General features: G+C 41.8%; 1 long non-coding RNA gene and 1 other non-coding gene across 2 annotated transcripts; one reads left to right on the top strand and one right to left on the bottom strand.

The window, feature by feature from the left end:
* Positions 1-7,118: 7,118 nt before the first annotated feature.
* On the bottom strand, positions 7,119-7,227 carry LOC114678523 (U6 spliceosomal RNA). The gene has a single exon (XR_003729962.1). It is a non-coding gene; the product is annotated as a U6 spliceosomal RNA (small nuclear RNA).
* Positions 7,228-7,332: 105 nt separating this feature from the next.
* Positions 7,333-17,981, top strand: LOC114678458 (uncharacterized). Its single transcript, XR_003729904.2, has 3 exons — positions 7,333-7,502; positions 17,239-17,329; positions 17,798-17,981. It is a non-coding gene; the product is annotated as an uncharacterized LOC114678458 (long non-coding RNA).

Raw genomic sequence — 17,981 nt, 5'->3', positions numbered from 1 at the left:
AATGTTCAGAACGGGCAAACATATAGAGACAGAAAGTAGATTAGTGGGACAGGGAATGGGGAGTGACTGTTTAATGCTTAATTGTTTCTGGGGTGATGGAAATGTTCTGAAATTGGTGGTGATGGTTGTAGAACATTGTGGATATATGTGAAAACACTGAGTTGTACACTTTCAAATAGTTAACAAGGTGAATTTTATGTTATGTGAATTTTATCTTAACAAAAATGTCTATCCCATGAGGATTTTGGTAGAATTTGCTCATTTTTTCCTGGAGGTTAATTTTTGACCTGTTATTTTTAAAATTTTTCAAGGCCTTTGGTCTACTGAAGTTTTCTATACTTGAGACAATTTTGGTAACCTGTTTACTTAGATTTCTCCACATAAATGCTTAGTTCCTTTTCTTATGGAAAACACGAATCTGTTGCTGGTTTTCTATTCCATTCCACTGTGTTTTGGGCTACTCACAAACTGGCTAATATTATGGGTTTGTAATATGTCAATACTTGAATATGACGTTTTGGGTTTTGTAATTTAATCTGTAGTTTTAGGTTCAAATAATGTTTAACATTGTGTACCTTCTTTAAAGATTTAATATTTACCTCTTATTTTAGAAGTAGTTACGTTAATTATATATTAGTGTATACATTTTCCTGGGTTCAGTGACTGTTCTTTCATTCCACAGCTTGCCATTCTTTTTTCATGTGTTTCCTGCTGCTCATTGTTCAGTTTGGTTCTCAAGACAGTTTTTACGGGAGATGTAGCGTTGTTTCATCATTCTTGTTTAACTTTGTCTCCAACATTTACACAGAAGACAGTTAGTTATGAAATTCATGGCTTATCAGTCTTTTCCTCTCTAAAAGTCTATAGAAAATATTCTCTGTGCCTTGGCATTTATTGCTACAGGAGGAGGAATATGAGGCCAGCTTAATCCTCTAAAGGAAACTGCTTGCTTTCTGCCTTACTTTCTCAGGGTGCAATCCTTACCATTATCATTTGGACTCTCTTCCAGGATGGATGCCTACCTTAACACAATTTTTCCTTTGCATATGGTGCACCATTTTAACTTGGAAATAGAGGTGTAGCTTCATATATGGAAAATGTTCTTCTACTATCTAGACATCTCAATTTACATCCATATATAATTTCATACACATTATACATATCATTTTTGCTTATTGCTTCTGTTGCATTTGTTCTCGGCTTTCTGAAGAAACACCAGTTTTTTTTCCAAACATTGGCTCTCTTTTCTGTACATCATCTGTCATTTTCTCACTTGTTTTCTTCTTTTCAGTCATTTCATATGCATTCTTGGGAAACTTTATTTTTCACATGACTGATTTGATTTTTTGCAGCATAATTACTTTTTAAATCTAATGTTGCCAAGTTTTCATTTACGTTGCTTCTCTCCTTATGAGTTTTCTCCTCTTCTTTAATGGTAATGGCCTGCTCTAGGGTGGAGCCCCAATCCACAACCTCTGGTATTCACATTCTTGTATGATCCCCTCTCCTTGAGTGTGGGTGGGACCTATGTCTTCTGTATAGCCAACAGAGTATGGCGAAGGGGCTGGGGTTTTGCTCCATGATATGCTATGTTCTAGAAGACTCTGGCTGGCCAGCTGACGCGTTCTAGAAACTCTTCTTGCTGCCTTAATGAAGTAGGTGCCCCATGTGGTGCACAGCTGTGCGCAGCATCTAGGAACTGTAGGCATCCTCAAGAGCCAGAGACAGCCGCTAGGAGCTGAAAGTGGCCTCAGGTCGGGACCTCCGTTCTGCAACCACAGGAGAAGGAATGCCACCAACAACCTGAGTGTGGGAGCAAATGCTTCCCCATTTGAGCCTCAAGTGAGAATGCCGCTAGCTGACATCATGATTGCTGTCTTGTGAGAGCTGAAGCGGAAGATCCAGCTAAGCCTGATTCCTGATGCTTGCAAAGTGCAAGGCAGCAGATGGGTGATGCTTCAAGCCATGAAGCTGGGAGCAATTTGTTATGCAGCAATGGATAACCAATACATTAGCAGAGAATAAAATATCTTTAGGATCCCAAGAAATTTTTGATATGTTCTTCTGTATCTTGACAGAGATAACTGTCAGAGATACGTTCTTTTGTAGAGATTCCCAGATGATCCCCTATTTATTTTTTTCTGAAATACTAGCTTTTCCATAGATTCCATGTAGGTTACTCTCCACTTTTCATCCTAGGATTTGTAGGTGCTGTCTAGGTGCTGAAAAGATGGGACTGGAAATGGGAGAAAGAAACCACCCTCTGTCATTTTCCTATAGCAATACAGTAGAGAGAGATAACTCTACTATTTGGTCTGTGCAAGCTCTAAAAATTTGAGGCTGATGGAGGGAAGACAGGAATAGAATTGGTGTGGAAAGAACAATAATAGGGACATGGATTGAGGAACGGGACACAGACATACAGCTGACATTTTTAAAGAGATGGGGTCTCATCCTGTTGCCCAGGTTAGAATGCAGTGCAATAATCATAGCTCATTGAAGACTTGACTTCTTGGGCTGAAACAATCCTCCTGTCTCAGCCTTTAAAATAGCTAGGACTACTGGTGCACACCACTACACCTGGCTGATATTAGCTGATTTATGCATAAGTGTAGAGGGTGCTTCAACTGGCTGAGGGAAGTTATCCTGTGCTATCCTACAAGAGATAGACAGCACTGAAAGATGATTAGCAGATAGAAGGCAAATAGAGAACCTGCTCACTGCAGCTTGGCAAGAGTTTAGAATGCTGCAGAATGAACTATGAACCAAACAAAAATGACCCAAAGAATCTGCACAGGTCTATCACCTGTCCACAGGAAAACCATTAATTAGACCTATGTGCACACTTACAAAAATGTATAAGCAAGTCATTACTGCATGCAAGCCTAAGCTGCATGGCAATAGCACTTTGACCTCAGATGAAAAGGCCTGGATGTCAGGGGGAGCAGGTTAGATGTGAGGGTCTTTGAGAGTAGAATGAAGCAAATGCCCTCTGCTGACACTCCCAGTGGGCAGGCACTTCTTCCTCTCATTTCTGGATAGGGTCCTGGATACATATAATTGGACTATGGGGTTCCTTTTTGGGGGGATGGGGAGTCTCCCTCTGTCTCCCAGGCTAGAGAGCAGTGGTGCGATCTCGGCTCACTGCAACCTCCGCCTCCCGAGTTCAAGCGATTCTCCTGCCTCAGCCTCCCAAGTAGCTGGGACTACAGGCACACGCCACCATGCCTGGCTAATTTTTGTACTTTTAGTAGAGACAGGGTTCCACCATATTGGCCAGGCTGGTCTCGAACTCCTGACCCCGTGATCCTCCCGCCTCACCTTCCCAAAATGCTGGGATTACAGGAGTGAGCCGCTGCGCCTGGTCACACTATGGAGTTCTTAAAAAAACCTTCTAAAATAGCATAAGTTTGATTCCTTCTATTAATTCTATTCTCCAGAACCTTGGACCAGTTGCTACAGGTACTTCAGTTTCAGAAAACAAACACTTTCAGCTTTTCCAAGTGGTCTGTTTCTGATGGAGTAGCCTTAGGTAGGATGTGCTGAATTCTGGCCAAGATTTTTCTCAGTCAACCTTCATCTTTGTTATTATTATCGCCAACACCATGCACAGTCTGACATTAGGTGGTCTGTCTCATGTTGTTAATGTTAACCTTGCCCCCCACCCCGATTTGCTTGGCATTTTGGTTAGAAGCTAAAGGAAAATGGTTTGAGGATGTTAGCTGGACGTCTAGCATCCTCAAACTAGTTTCCCTTCTTTATACTCAGCAGCTGAGTAATAGGACTCAGCTGCCTTCTTTATACCATTGATGGTCCTTAAACTGGAACCATCAACAGTATAAAGCAAGCAGCTGAATCCTATTACTGCTTCTAATCTGCTTTATTGGAATGATTTAAAAGGATGGGCAGATATATAGATACGGTGTGAACACAGTGATTTCTATCATGTGTGGGTGCTGAATCTTTAGAGGCACATAGACAGATTCCTCCAGTGTCCTGATAAGAATGCCAGGGTAGCTCAGGGAGATGGATAGGAATGGGGAACAGCTGCTGAAGGCCCAAGCTACTGAGCTTGGAGGAGAAGATACTTGATTAGCGTTTAATAGACTTCTTTCGGAAAAAAACTGAAGGCTACACAGGCAAGGTTTGTATCATATGGCTTCGTGGAGCTAGTGAGTGAGATGTTATGAAGAGCAGAAGTCTTTGACAGAATTGCAGCCAAAAAGATAAAAGTGTAGGCCATGGTGGTTAATTTTATGTCTCAACTTGGCCGGATCACTGTACCCAGATATTTGGTCAGACATTATTCCAGATGTTTCTGTGAGGATATTTTAAAAATGAGACTAACATTTACATCAGTAGGCTTTGAGGAAGCCAAGTCCCCTCCGTTGTGTGGGCAGCCTTCATCCAGTCAGTGGAAGAAGGTCTTAACAGAAAATGGAACACCCTCTGAGAAAAGGGGAGCCTGTCAGCAGGTGGCCTTCAGACTTGAAGTGCAGAATCAGATCTTCCCTTAAAATATATCTCTTTAGCCTGGGCACAGTGGCTTATGTGTGTAATCTCAGCACTTTGGGAAACCATAGCGGGAGGATTGCTTGAGCCCATCTGAGACCAGTCTGGACAACATAGTGAGACCCCCATCTCTAAAAAAAAAAAAAGGTATTAAAAAATAAAAAATAAACCTCTATATGTGCATATGCACCTGCACACACATCCACATTGTGTTAAGGCTCTCTCCAGAAAAACAGAACCAATACAATGTGGAGGGGGAGGTGGGGGGAGAGAGAGATTTATTTTGAGGAGTTTGCTCACAAGATTGTGGAGGCTATAGCCAAGTGCAGCATCTGCAGAATGGACCAGCAGGCTGGAGACCAAGAAAGAGGCACTGGTGCAGTTAAAGCCAGCAGCCGTCTGCTACAGAAGCATGTCTTGTTTGGGGGATATCAGCCTTTGTTTCATTCAGGCCTTCAGCTGCTCGGATGAGCCCCCTCCCCCCTCCACATTATGGAGGGAAGTCTGCTTTACTCAATGTTCATCCATTGAAATGTCAGTCTCATCCAAAAATATCCTCACAGGAATATACAGAATAACATTTCACCAAATATCTGAGCATCCTGGTCTAGCCAAGCTGACATGTGAAATTATCCACCACGCGTATCCCATTGCTCCTGTTTCCCTGGGGATCACTAACACACTGACCGATAGCTTTGGTTTCTGGCAATGGGCTTGAAAGTTTGAGTAACAGAATCACTCATCAACACGTGGTTAGTAAGCTTATAAACTAAGAGTGCTAATTAATATAGAATTGCATGCAGGATAAAGTGTATTTGCTTTGCGCATATGTTTAAGGACCCTGAGTATTCGTCTCCATTATTAATTATACTCACCTCATCACTAGGGACCATCTAACATGCGCCAGGGCCTGGGACTATGATGAGAACAAAGCAAATGCCTGCCTTCATGGAACTCACATTCTTCTTCCTGTTATGATCGTACATGTTGAAATAGGTGTCCGTTTCTCTTTCCTTCAAGTGTGCTGTGATTTATAATAGTGTTTCCTTCTCCCACCCTAGCTTTTTCGAGGTGTAAGTAAAGATTGTGTATATTTACAGTGCACAATGGGAAGTTTTGATATATGCATGCACTGTCAAACCATTACCACAGTCAAAGTTATTAAACATATCCATCACCTACATAGTTATTTGTTTTTCTTGTGGTGAGAGCATTTCTCTCTTAACAGTTTCAAGTATACAGTAATCCATTCTTATTGACAGCATCGTCTTGTACATAGATCTTCAGAACGCACTCATCTTATCTATGTATCCTTTGACCAACCTCTCCCCATGCCCCATGCCTCCAACCCCTGGCAACCACCATTGTACTCTGCACTTCGACCTCTTTGAAACAAGCAATTCTTTCAAAGAACTCCTGTACTCATCAGCAGAGGAAAAGGCATTGCTAGTTAACTAGCTGATGCATAGCAGAATGAGTTGCATTATCTGTCTGTTAGAAAATATGGAGATTGTAGACAGGAGATAGAATATTCTTCTACTTCCTAAGGGCTGCAATGTTCCTAGATATTTACCTTGAATACGTCATTTTAATTTTCTGAACACAGTCCAGTTACATGTCGCTGCATAATGCTGGAGACAGCAAGTAGATGGCTAACACGGGAGGGCCATTACCCATGAAGAGAGATCCCTGTCTTCTGTACTTAAAGCGCAACAACATTTTCTCTGTTAGCTGTGGGCTCTCTTCCTTTCCTTGCTTTGATGTTTCCATTTCTTTATTCATTCCCCCTTTGGTTAATTTTCAGAAAAATCATATACCTAAATATGTACACTGAATAAACTGTGTCCTATATTTGAGATGAAAGTTATTTTTCATCTTGTAAGCTTGTACTTTTTCTCCATTGCTGTGTAAGTAATGCCCCCTGGATTTAGTAGATTCAAACAGCACACTTTGGTCCATTCACAGTTCCTGTGGCTCAGGAGTCCAGGCGTGGCCTAGCAGCATCCTCTGGCCCAGGTTCTCCATAAGGCTGCAGTCAAGGCTGTGGCCAGGGCTGTGGTCATCTCACAGCTGAACGTGGGGGATTGGGGGACACATTCACGTCCAGCCTCACTCATGGGATTGCTGACAGTTCTCTGGTCCTCTCTGACTGGTCCAGGAACATCATTTCATTGTCATGTGGGTCTCCCCAGAGGTTACTAACACCCAAGATGGAAGTCACATTCTTTTGTAAGAGTGACCCCTTACTCTGCCATATTCTGTTCATCAGAAATGAGTCACTAGGTCTAGCCCACACTGCAGGGCGGGGGGACCTCCCACAGGAGGGTGGCTCCCAGGAGAAAGGGGTTACTGGGAGCTCACTGAGAAGCAGCCTACCACATTTGTTCTTATTTTCCCTGTCAATTCTTCAATTTCAAATCTTTTCCCTTAATCACCCCTTACTTTCCATTTCACAGCCAGCACCTCGATCTCTGTCTTCTCACCATAGAGCACATTAGTAACAACTTCCGGAACCCACCATGAACCCCTGCACAGCCCTCGTTCCCGGCAGCTCGTCATTATTCCTGAAACGCCCAGAACCACTTCCTGTTCTGACTCATTCATTCATTTATTTGGAACACTTCAGGAATTTGCGTGCCATCCTTGCGCAGGGGCCCTGCTAACCTTCCCCGTACCGTTTCGATTTCAGGACACGTGCTGCCGAAGCGAGGGCGCTTTCTGTTCTTGTCCACGAGCCTTCGGCGCTCATCGGTGCCTGCTTCCGACCGTGGGTCGCGTTCCTTCCAACGTGCGTCTTCCATCCCAGCTGGGCGGGGCCTTCACTGCTACCTTCACTGTTACCTTCTCAACATGGCGAGCTTGGCCGGATGTCACTTCGCCTTTGCCTTTTCCTCTCCGGACTCGGCTCACCGACCTTCTCAGCAGGGCCGGCCCTGCTCACTACCGCCCCCACCGGTCGTGTCGTGCTTCATTCCCACAGGCCGCATAAGGTAACATTTACGTATGTTCTGGCTGCGTGACTGATTCTCATTTCCCTGTCGATGCTTTTCTTCAACTAGGCTGAAATTCGTGTAACTTCCTATATTTCTGTGCATATGCGGTATCTAACAATATTGAGCACCTACGAATTCCTCAAATACTTGTGGCTTCAGGTGAAAATAGAGCTCTGTACTTCCTAGCTGCCTGAGCCAAAAAAAAAAAAAAATTAGAAAAACGCTAGGAAGGAGAGATAACATAAAAGCCAAAAGAAGGACTATTTCGAGGCCGGGCGTGTAATCCCAGCACTTTGGGAGGCCGAGGCAGGTGGAGCACCTGAGGTCAGGAGTTCAAGACCAGCCTGGCCAACCTGGCGAAACCCCATCTCTGCTAAAAAATACAAAAAGTTAGCCGGGCGTGGTGGTGGGCGCCTGTAATACCAGCGACTCGGGAGGCTGAGGCACGAGAATCGCTTGGACCCAGGAGGCAGATGTTTCAGTGAGCCGAGATGGCACAATTGCTCTCCAGTCTAGGCAACAGAGAGACACTCCGTCTCAAGAAAAAGGACTGTTTTGAGATATTTCCTAATAATTCTATCTCAAAATGTACAGAGACGGACATACTACGACTGTTTTTAGTAATCCCACGTTTTTCTATTATTTCTTCTTTTCAGTCATTCTGTTTCTATGATAGACACAGAGAATGATATCTCAACGAGATGATTTTGTCCCCAAAGAGATATTTGGCAGTATCCGAAGACATTTTTGGTTTTCACAGCTCAGGGGAGGGAGGATTGCTCCAGGGACCTAGTGGGTAGAGGCCAGGGACACTGCAATGTATACAATAGCCTCCAACAACAAACAATTACTTATCCCTAAATGTCAACAATGCGGAGATTGGAAACCCAGCTCTATCTGGAGCACAGGAGTGGTGTAGTAAAGTCAGGGTGAACCTGGATTCTGAAGCCATAGTGCTTGTGTTCACATCCCAGCTGTGCCATTCACTAGCTGTGTGACCTTGGACAAGTGACTTAGCATCCAGCTTTCTTCATGTGTAAGTGATCGGAGTAATAGAACTCATCAGTAAGTGTTGTCGGAGGGTTAGCTGAGTTAATCGTTGTAGAGGTTGTCAAGCAGTGTCTGGAACATGACAAAATCCATCACAAGTATTTGTGGAGTGAAAACTCGTTTGCAGGGGTTCTATGTGACATAAGTGGAAGAAATCATCCCTTCCGGTGATCTCCCCCTGTCACGATGGAGTGAAAAACCTGAGCAGAATCTTATGGGCAGAGTGTAGCCTCAATTGGCTGCATCAATCCCTTGTGGCTGAATGACAAATTCATTGTTATTACCTTTGGTACTCACCACCATCTGCAAGTTGGAAATTGCAGCTAGTTTTCATTCAGCACTAATGTGTCAACTGAACATTCTGGGATTTCTCTGAGAGGATCTAAATTGACTATGTAAAAAAGGAGGTGAACTGGCTCTTTTAAATAAGAGCAGGCATGCAGGTGACTAACATGCTCATTGGATTTCAGACCAGTAGAGCCACCCATTGTTAGTCACAGCAACCAGGTCCAGCACAATGGAGAGACCACTTAGAGGTGCCCACACCATCAGGACAGCAGCTATGCAGAACAAAGACACTCCCCTCTGAAACAGACCATGTTCTGTGGCTTGCTCCAGATTTTTAATTTACAAAGCTAACGTGTGTGTGTGTGTGTGTGTGTGTTTTTGTGTGTGTGTGTGTGTGTGTGTGTTTTCCAATCACTCATCAGGTTAACTTGACATCTGAACTGCAATCCTGCACTGTGCTTTTGCAAGTAGATGAATTTCCTCTGCATCAGAACAGAATTTTCTTAGGTGTAGCTTTTACGTTATGATTCTTTCTGGGAGTTGCAATCATAGGAAAATTAGGAGGACTAAATCAAAAAGTATTTTAAAAAGTAGATAACTTTCGTCACTTGATAATACATACATCTGGTTACATCTTAGTCTTTCCTAATTCAACTTAAGAATGAAGCTTGTAAAAGTAATTGGCAACTGGCTGCCTCTGCTTTGCATTTAAGACAGGATGGGTACATAATTGACAAATAATTAATTTGCTTCTTAATTATTTACATCAGTTTCCCACTGTCCTATAGAAACACAGAGAGACTCTGGGAGCAGCTAAAATATGTATTTTTAGGGTCTTCTTATGATTATGCTAACAAGTCGTACGGTGTCCACAGCAAACGTTAGCCAGGTGCGGTGGCTCACACCTGTAATCCCAGCACTTTGGGAGGCTGAGGTGGGAGGATCACTTGAGCCCAGGAGTTCGAGACCCTGTCTTACAAAAATTTAAAAAAACCCTAAAACCATTAATTGGGATTTCAGATAACAAAACATAATTTAAGGGAAAACTATATCACAATACTAAAAGCCTATAATATTGTTCTCTAAGAAGTGACATTGGTTAGTTATAAGCAAGTTTGGGTTTGAAGCATGTGAGCTCGTGGTATTAGTTAAAATTTCATGTCCCCTTCAATGCCCTTCCATGCAAGACTCCTTTGAGACCTTCACTGCAGGTGCTATGAGAGGAAACTATTCTGTTTGCAGCATAGTAGCAAAATGAATGCTGTGCACATAATTTTAGTACTTGTTTCAGATTTCAATTATAGTTATTGTATATTTATTCATGTTTCTTTATGTGAACAAAAATAAAATTATTCAACACTAGTTCCAATATAATTATATAATTTCTTAATTCCAGTAAAAGTAATGGCCCATGTTTGAGAATGAAATCTTAGCTAGGTGAAACTATAAGTCTCTCTGATAGTCTAATTTTCTAGTTAATAATTTTCTCCATAAAAAGCTAAAACTTAAAAAAATTCCAACTCTTTTTCATAGAAAACATATAAATTTTTAACATATAAAAAAGATGAAATACAGGCATATGATTAAAATTTCAAGTGTAAGAGGAGTGTTGTCAGGAAAAGGGGTTCCAATCCAGACCCCAAATAAAGGTTCTTGGATCTTGTGCAGGAAAGAATTCAAGGTGAGTCGCAGAGTGCAGTGAGAAGAGAGGGTTTACTGAAACCTACCCAGATACAAAGTAGGGCATCCTCAGAAAGCAAGAGGAGGAACCTCTCATCTTTTTCTTAAGTTTCTCTTATATAGGGATATTATCTATGTAAAAGCTAAGCTACATTATGTCTACATGTCGGTGGGCTGACAGTGTGACAAACTTTATTCCTTGTTGGTTTAAAGAAAGCTGTCCTTGGCATTTTAGTGCACAAGCACACCACAGCATGACTATAATTATCTTTAAAAGCATATATTGTTATGTGATATTGGGACATTGGGACATTTTGCTGTCATAAGAGTTTGTCCTTGCAGGCATTTTTCTCAGCCATTAACATCCTATGACCATGGGTGGTGACATGGTTTGGCTGTGTCTCACCCATGTATCCCCACCTTGAACTGTAGTTTGCATAATCACCATGTGTCATGGGAGGGACCCAGTGGGAGGTAATCGAATCATGGAGGCAGTTACCTCCATGCTGTTCTCGTGATAATGAGTGAGTTCTCACGAGATCTGATGGCTTCATAAGGTGTTTTCCCCCACTTCACACTTCTCTTTGCTGTGCTTCTCCTTGCTGCCACCATGTGCAGAAGGACGTGTTTGCTTCCCCTTCTGCCGTGATTCTACGTTTTCTGAGGCCTCCCCATCCCTGCGGAACTAGGAGTCAATTAAACCTCTTTCTTTTATAAATTACCCAGTCTAGGGTACGTCTTTATTAACAGCGTGAGAAGAGGCAAATACAGGTGGTAACTGGCAAGGAATGTGCCTCATTAGGTTTAAGACGGAGTTGATTTTAAAGTGGTGTCACCCTGACTCTCCTAGGCTCCTGGTTCCCTAACAGGAGGGTATGCATTCATAGGTATTGTTAAATATCTGTTGTGTCACTTGAGTAATCTTGAAGATCTTGCCCTATCAATATAGACGGCTACTGTATTTTCCAATGAACACCTACCTTTTTCATTATATAGATATTCCATGATTTTAAACTAATCCTCTACAAACAAAAATTTAGACTTTTTTCTGGTTTTTACAATGACGAAAAATGACACAGTGACTTTACTTGTACATATTCCTTTCCTAGTTGCGAGTGTATATGTAAGATAAATGTGCTGAAGTAAGGTGGTATTTGAATTTGAAAATGATAGTTTTATTCAACATTATATTCAAGTTTCTAGTTTTACATCTTTGCCCACACATCAATCTTTTCAATTTTTGACGATGTGATCTGCAAAGAGGTATTAATGGCAAAAACCACAATTACTTTTGCACCAACTGAATGTTGTTTTCATTTTCCTAAATTTACACAGAATCCTTCCACATGTTAATTAGCCATTTTCATGCCTTTTAATTTTCTATTGAATTTTACTTCTCTAAATTAACACTTTCCTGTCACATGTTTCAAACTTGAGAGAAATTTTATGTTTTGCTTTATTTTGTATCTTGTCTGTTCTCCATATCTTTTCCTTTCAGTGTCTTTAATCTTTTTGTCTTTTTCCTCTTTGTTGGTATTTCCAGTCTTCCCTCGCTGACACTGACTTGTACTCTCCAATTTCCCTTTTGACCTATTTTATCTTTAATTTTTGTTTGATTCTATGTTCTGTTTAATTTCTTCTAGAGCACAAAACATGTGTTGAATATGTAATTCTTTGCTCCTTTGTATGTTTCTTCCTGAATGTTTTTAAGCGGTAATTTGTATATGATATTCCCTCCTGCAATGTGTTCACGTGTATACTAGAAACAATGACTGTCTTGTCCTGCTAGAGCTTTAAACCCAGCAGCACAGCAAAATCGCCTTGGAAGAATAGTTACTTATTTATTGAGACGAGCTCTTGCTATGTTGCTCAGGCTGGCCTCAAACTCCTGGCCTCCAGCCATCCTCCCACTTCAGCCTCCCAAAGTGCTGGGATTACAAAAGCCACTATGCCCGGCCACCTGGGAAGAGTTTTTAAAATGCCAGTATCCAGGGCCCATTCCAAACCTCAACCTCATCGGGCATGGCCTGTAGCTGAGTTCCCTCTAGGGACTGAAGCACAGGGAGGTTTCAGAAGTTTGCCTGAGCTCTATGCCACTACCTTGCCAGTCCCATAGTGCCACGACACTGTACAGGTAAATCTTGTGTCATTCATTTGCAGTTTAGTTTTATGGATACGTTTTCATTTTGTGGAGGAAAATACTTAGAAAAGGAGTATCTATCTGGCTTGTGTGATAAGGGTATTTTTAACCTAATAATAAACTGCTTATTTTGCTCCCCCAAATTATTATACTATTTTACACCTCATTTTGCTTAACAAAAGTTTACAAAGATTTTTCTTTTTTCATTCTAGAAGATGTTATAATTTTAGGTGTGATATTATGCCTGTTGTCTATTTTGAGCTAACTTTTGGATATAGTGCAAGGTAAAGCCCAGGCAAATTTTGGAATCAGCTCGCTATTTTCTACCAAAAAAAGCCTTACTTGGATTTTCATTGGATTTCTGTTGAACCTATAGCTCACTTTGGGAAGAACTAAAAGTTTAGCCATATTGAATCTTCCTATTCATGACATGGTAGTTTGCTTTATTTTTTATGTGTAGTTTAATTTCCGTCATCAATATTCTGTAATTTTCACAATATTTTTTACACATTTTTGTTAGATTTACCTCCAAACATTTCATGCTTTTGGTACTAGTATAAATGATGCCTCCTAAAATTTGAATTTCCAATTGTTCATTGCCAGTATATAAAAAGACATTTGATTTTTATATTTTGGACTTCTACAACCTTGTTAGATTCACTTATTCCAATAGCATTTTAAAAAGATTATTTGGAATTTTTGTGCAGTCAGGTAATGAATGTAGTTTTGTTTTTATAAGTCTGTGTGCCTTTTTTTTCTGTCTCTTGTCTTATTTTACTGTTTAAGATTTTAAATACATTTTAAATAGAAGTGATGAAAGTTGATCTTCTTGTCGTGTCCTGTGCTAATCAAGGTTATTTTAAAGTTCCTGTTTGATTGTTTTAGCATCTTCTTCATCTCTGGGCCTTTATTCTGTTGATTACTTTATTCCTTGATGGTGAGTTGGATGTTTTCTTGGTTTTCACCTCATATATATATGTATTTTTTAAATTAACCATCAGACATTGTGTGTAGAGGAACAGTAGTAATAAAGGAACTTTTGAAATGTTTTATGTCCAGAAATAGGCATACTTCTGCCAGGCCACTTGTGTGGAAGTTTGGTTTGAGTTGAGTTTGGGTTTTGTTGCTGCTATAACCACAGTTAGTTCAAACTTTTAAGTTCTTCCAGTCGTGGGCTCTGACACCTGGTACTAGTGAAGAACCTGGTGTGCTGGGGAGATTTTCTCAGTGTTAGTGTTTCACCTTCATCTTTTGGCAGACCCTGAATGCCTGCACTACAAAACATATCTCTCTTTTCATTCGATTCCTCCCACCCAAGAGTAAACAACTGTTGTTGCTTATTTCCCCATGAAAGACTTGAGGTGTGGAAGGGGCATTTTTTTTATTCTCCTGGTCTAGCCTCAAGCTTAGGCTATTCCTGTTAGCCTGGACCTCACGTATGGGATTTTCCCAGTATTTCTGCCTTTGTCTCATAGTCAAACTCTGCTTGTATCTGTGGGGGTCTTTTGGAGAAAGCTTCCTGCTCCTCGCCCAATGGTAGCAGACCTCTCTTTTATATGGGGCATGATCCAGGGGCAGATGGCTTTTGCTTTTAACTACCCTACCACAAACAAACAAATTTTGCAAACCTCGGGGGACAAAAGGATTACCTGCCCACCCACAGTAGCCTCATGCTTTTGTGTTGTATGAAAGAAAGGCCCAGAAAGGAGGTGGGGATCTCTGTCTGTGTGCTCTCTCTCTGCTTTTCTGCCATGTACCATTCTTCTCTATGGGCACCCAGTGGAGGCCCATTGGGAAGACCCTGGGAATGCAGACTCCTCATGTGTATGGGCTCTGTTCACACTAATGCGAGGCAACAATTCTAAAGATAGGTAACATCTAGATCCTTGAGGAATCGCCATACTAGATGTACCATATGACCCAGCCATCCCATTACTGGGTATATACCCAAAGGATTATAAATTATGCTGCTATAAAGACACATGCACACGTATGTTTATTGCAGCACTATTCACAATAGCAAAGACTTGGAATCAACCCAAGTGTCCATCAGTGACAGACTGGATTAAGAAAACGTGGCACATATACACCATGGAATACTATACAGCCATAAAAAAGGATGAGTTTGTGTCCTTTGTAGGGACATGGATGCAGCTGGAAACCATCATTCTTAGCAAACTATCACAAGAACAGAAAACCAAGCACTGCATGTTCTCACTCATAGGTGGGAACTGAACAATGAGATCACTTGGACTCAGGAAGGGGAACATCACACACCGGGGCCTATCATGGGGAGGGGGGAGCGGGGAGGGATTGCACTGGGAGTTATACCTGATGTAAATGACAAGTTGATGGGTGCAGCACAGCAACATGGCACAAGTATACATATGTAACAAACCTGCACGTTATGCACATGTACCCTACAACTTAAAGTATAATAATAATAAATAAATTTAAAAAAATTAAAAAAAAAAAAAAAGATAGGTAACATCAACCCAGCACTTTGGGAAGCTGAAGAGGATCGCTTGAGGTCAGGAGCTCAAGGCCAGCCTGCAACAGCGTGAGACCTCGTCTCTAACCTTTTTAAATACAATTAAAAAGGTTAGTTGGGCATGATGGTGTGCACCTGTAGTGCTAGCTCCTTGGGAGGCTGAAGTGGGAGGATCACTTAAGCCCAGGAGGTTGAGGCTGCAGTGAGCAATGATCGATTGTGCCACTGCATTCCAGCCTGGGCAACAGAGCAAGATCCTGTCTATAAAAATAAACAAATAAAAATAAAAATAGGTAATTTTCATTTGTTACTTACGACAGTTACTATTCAAAGGCTTTATCTTATTAGCTCATTTAATTCTCACAGTAACCATATGGATTAGGAGTTATTGTCATCAATTCCCTATCTGGAGCTAGGCCAAACCGCAGGTTAAGGGCACGGTTCTTTACAAGACTGCCTTCATGGCAGACACCAGCTGCAAGTTTGGAGGCCTCCAGAACCACCCTAACTTCTAACCAGCTGGCTACCAATTCAGGGGTCCCTACAGACTCCCTGAGGTTCAACAATTTTCTAGAACATCTCACAGAACTCAGGAAGGCATTATACTTATGATGACAGTTTTATTGCAGTAAAAGGATGTACTTCAGAAGCAGCGAAAGGGAGAGATGCACAGAAAGGGATCTATGAGGGTTCCAGCTGTGAAGCTGCCCTTGTCCTCAGGACATGCTACCATTCCAGCACATCAGTGTGTGGATTGCCACTGTGCATTGGCACAGAGGAAACTGCCAACCAGGGAAGTTCCCCTGAGTTCTTGTGAGTTTTATTGAAGTTTCATTACATAGGCATGATTCATCGAATCATTGCCCATGTGTCTCAGTCTTTGGCCCCTCTCCTCCTCAGAGGTCAGACCTCTGGTTCAAAGCCCTCGACCCCCAATCACATGGTTGGTCTTTCTGCCTTGAGCAGCCTCCATTCCAAGTCATCGTGTTCACGTAAACTATCAAGTGTGGTCCCAGGAGCCCCCCAATGAATTACAAAGACACTCCTAGAGCATGGGAAATGCCAAGGGTTTAGAAGTGACTTCCCAAAACCTGGGGACAAAGGCCAGCCAGATTCTTAATAATGCACTTCCCAGATGAGGAAACAGAGTCACAGAGCTATGCAGTAATTTACCTAAGGCACTCTTCTAGCAAATGGTAGAATTGTGATTCAATCCATACCATCTGGCTTTAGAGTATGTGCTCGTAAGTGGTACAGCCTCCAGTGAAGGTGGAGAATAAGTAAAAGTGAGAAATATAGGTTGACTCTCAGTTTTTTGACTTGCTCCAAATAGGGAGGTGAAAATTTCATTAACTAGAGTAGGAAACATAATAGGAGAAGGACTGGGAGGAAACATAATGAGCTCAGTTCCCGAGCCTTTTGAGTTTGAGGAGCTCATCATATAGCTGAGTGTGCAAGAGAACATCTCCAGGCTAGAGATGGATGTCAGTTTCATCAGGTTTTCAAGCACTGAACATGCTCAAGGAAGCCTCTAGAAAGAGAAGGAAAGAGTGTGTAAATGACAAAGTCCTGTGGAACCTGAACATTTTAAAGATAGTTGGGGAAATGGAGTAGTGAAAAAAAATAAAACCAAGTAGGAGTGGTGGAAGTCTCAGGACAGTGTGGGTCCTACAAGCCACATGGGAGAACAGTATTAACAACTAAATGCCAAAGAGAGTTGATCTGCCTTAAAGACCTCCCTCCTCTGCACCCACAGTTTCCCTTTATTTCTCCATCCTGGCATTTGTTATGCTGTAATTTAATTGGTTATTATTATTATTATTATTATTATTATTTTATAGACAAGGTCTCACTCTGTTGCCCAGGCTAGAGTGCAGTAGCATGATTATGGCTCACTGCAACCTCAAACTCCCCCACTCAAATGATCCTTCTGTTTCAGCTTCCCAAATAGCTGCACTGCAGGCATGCGCCACCATGCCTGGCTAATTTTTTTGGTATTTTTTTTTTTTTTGGCAGCGATGAGGTCTCCCTATGCTACCCAGGCTGCTCTGTAATTGATTGTCTTGTTGCTTTCTTTACCGCAGAATGTGTGCTCCATAAGGGTAAAGGCCGTTTGTATCTTGTTCATTGTCGTATCGCCAATGCCAGCTCAGTGGTGAAAGTGGGGACTGCTTAGTAAGTATAAACCCTCCATAATGAGGGAACGAAAAAGGGGTTTGGCTGCTAGAAGATTATTTACAACAGTTGCAAAAGAGCTTCAGGAAAATATGGGGGCTGAAAATATAATTTTGTAATAATTAATGCATAAAATAAGCATGTAGGTAAAGACGGTGAATTAAATAAGGAGAAAAAATGGTTGGAAGTAGAGGTAGACACAGGATGGAGAAAGAAGGATTTATTAAGAAAGGTTTACGGGGATGCCTGGGGAGAACAAGCCAGAAGAGAGGAGAAAAAGGCTTAATGGGTTGAGTATGATCGTGGAGGACTGTGAGAGCACAGGAGGTGAACAAGGGCAGGGACCCTTGGAGACGAAAGAGGGGAAGGGGAGCGCGGGGCAGAAGCAGGGAGATCTCTCTGACCTTCTCCCACTGTTCTCCTCCAAAGCAGGTCCTAAAATAATTATTTGACCTTCCTCTAAAATAGGTCATTAGACCCTCATTCCAGCGGTTCCTCCTCCCTATACCTAGAGAAAAGGAATGAAGACCCAGAGATGCCAAGCACAATCTGAACAAATTGGCCTTGCCAAGTTCTCCCCAGGTGATTCTCATTAGCTCATATTCCCTTTGTCCAACCATCCTTCTACAGGACTGTCCACTCTTCATCAATC

Source organism: Macaca mulatta, chromosome 5 (genome assembly GCF_049350105.2).
Source record: "Macaca mulatta isolate MMU2019108-1 chromosome 5, T2T-MMU8v2.0, whole genome shotgun sequence".
Taxonomy (NCBI): domain Eukaryota; kingdom Metazoa; phylum Chordata; class Mammalia; order Primates; family Cercopithecidae; genus Macaca; species Macaca mulatta.
The sequence above is the reverse complement of the archived record's forward strand: the minus strand, read 5'-3'. Positions and strand labels throughout refer to the sequence as shown.